The sequence below is a fragment of the Gekko japonicus genome, unplaced genomic scaffold, assembly GCF_001447785.1.
Source record: "Gekko japonicus isolate JY-2015 unplaced genomic scaffold, Gekko_japonicus_V1.1 scaffold48, whole genome shotgun sequence".
NCBI lineage: Eukaryota > Metazoa > Chordata > Lepidosauria > Squamata > Gekkonidae > Gekko > Gekko japonicus.
In genome coordinates, this window is record NW_015174273.1 from 1,186,183 (window position 1) to 1,188,643 (window position 2,461).

A 2,461-nucleotide genomic window follows, 5' to 3' on the forward strand; every position below is an offset into this window, starting at 1 on the left:
GGAGAGGAGCAGCCTCAAGGCCATCTCCACCAATTTGGCCGGGACCGCCATTTGGTTCTTCCCCCCCCACCCAGAACACTCTCCTGGGATGGACATTCCATCTGGTCAGCATCAATATACCTCATTCTGAACATTGCTCTAGAATGTGAATAAAAAACTCCACATAATGGGGCCCAGTACAGATTGGGGGGATTTTTCTGCAAAACCTAGGAAAAGACTTTGGTTTGCAAAAAAATCCCATAACTTAATAAAAACACAAAAGATGACGGCTTATTGGCCTCTTTTCCCTGTCCCTTTTGTCTCATTACTGTTAGATAATAAGCCATTACTTTGAATTGTAAACTGACTTGAATGCTTTGGCAGAAAAGCCGAATGTAAATGCAGTCAATAAATAAATGCCAACAGACTTCAGGAAACAAAAGGATTATGATTGTTATATATTGCTGGCATGGGAAGGATTGTGGTCTCCTCCCACACAGCTTGCGATTTCTGAAATTACCCTATGTGGTAAGCCCAAAATATAAAGGAGCCGTTAGACTTTTATCTGTCAACTGAAAAAGCTCAGAATGATGTACTTGGTTTCCCCCTGCTCCATTTTAACTTTATAACAACAACCCTGTGAGGTAGGTTAGGTTGAGAGAAAATGAATGGCCCATCAAATAAGTTCCACAGTGTGTGGGAATTTGAACCTGGGTCTCCTAACTCTACTGCACCATGTTTGCTTCCAGACAGCATCATAAAAGGCCTTAAGGAGGTAAACTGGACTGGTTCTAACTGCCATCCACTCAGTGTCTGTAGGCAGCTCCGGTGGGCATCACTGGAGGGCAGCGCAACAGGGAACGGGCCCTCCATCATGGACAGGAATGCAGAGTGAAAAGTGGACTGCAGGTTTGTTCTAGGGTGGAAGATCTACACATGGAATCCCATCCCTGCTTGGATTGAAAACCACTCTGTTGAAACACATTTTGAAGCGGCCTTGGAAACCTAAAGGATGGGAAGGTGGATGTAAGTACTTGAAATCACGCTTTCTCTTTTGTAGCCCCCCATGGTCTGCCTGGGAAAACCAGGAAGGCTCCCGCTTTCCTGGCTTTCTGCAGACTATGCAAAATGGGAAGTATTCAAGAGGGCTCTTTGCACAGGTAAATAGAACTGTTCTGTAAGGAAATGGTCAGGAAGTTGCATTGGTAAAGGGATAGTGACTGCGGCCTATGTAGGGCTGCCAGGTCCCCCAGGGGGGCAGGGGTTTGCCCGCTCTAAGGGTCCCCAACCTACCAGCCCAGATCCGGCTGCCAGGAGGAACTCTGCCCCCAAAATGCCTGAATCGGGCCGACGTGCTTGGCATGATGAAGACACCCATAGGTGATATCGCGCCGGGCACGTTGTCAGGGGACGCTCTAGCATTCAGGCTTAAAACTTTGTGGTATCATAGAGTTTTAAGCTCAAACACTAGAGCGTCCCTCAACAACATGCCTGGCGTGATGACATCACTTCCGGGTGATGTCATTGCGGCATGCACAGAAGGCTCCCAGAGACACAGCCTTTCCCCCCTGCTGGATGCCAGGTAGGGACCTGGCAACCCTAGGCCTATGCTACTGTATTGCTACCTATCACTATAAGTATGTCCCAGGCTAAGTCTTTTCTGTACCAGTTAACATACTGTGTTTGAGATTTCTGTCTGTCTTCAGATTTCCGTAGTCCAAACCTTATTGCATTGTTCACTGGATGTCACATCCTGTTGATTGTACTTGATTTACACTATGTAATCTGAGTCCAGTGGCCCCTTTAAGACCAACAAAGTTTTATTCAGGGTATAAGCGTCCATGTGCACACACACTTCTTCAGATACAGTGAAATGGACGTTACCAGTCCATACATATAGGCAGAGGTTGGGCAGCGAATTAGCATACAGCATAATGAAGATATTTAACAGATGCAAGGACCAAACAGGAACCTGGTAGCTTCCATTTCATTGTATTTGAAGAAGTGTGTGAGCACACAAAAGTTTATACCTTGAATAAAACTTCATTGGTCTTAAAGGTTCCACTGGACTCAAACTCTGTTCTGCTGCTTCAGACCAACATGGCTACCCACCTGATACTATGTAATCCGCTTTGGGTCTCAGTGAGAAAGGCAGACTATAAATAACCAATTAAATACTACTACTACTACTACTACTACTACTACTACTACTACTACTACTACTACTATTATTATTATTTTAATTTATATCCCGCCCTCCCCGAAGGCTCAGGGCAGCTCACAAGGGGCATAAATGCCAAAGTTAAAACAATCAAACAACACAAAACAGTATAAAATACAATAAATACAATTCACTAAAAATTCCTTCCACGGTGCTCCAAGGATATTTAACTACAGATTCAAGATGGGGTTCCAAGATAACTTATGCTAAGCAACAACAGTAATGATAATAATATACAGTAACAACAATATACGTCCCTAC

The 2,461-nt window shown here is 44.4% G+C and overlaps 1 protein-coding gene across 1 annotated transcript in view; it reads right to left on the minus strand.

Moving 5' to 3' along the window:
- The window catches only part of LOC107120931 (neuronal acetylcholine receptor subunit alpha-7-like), a 158,882-nt gene that overhangs the window by 40,537 nt on the left and 115,884 nt on the right, over positions 1-2,461 (minus strand). The gene's annotated exons all lie outside the window — the stretch shown is intronic.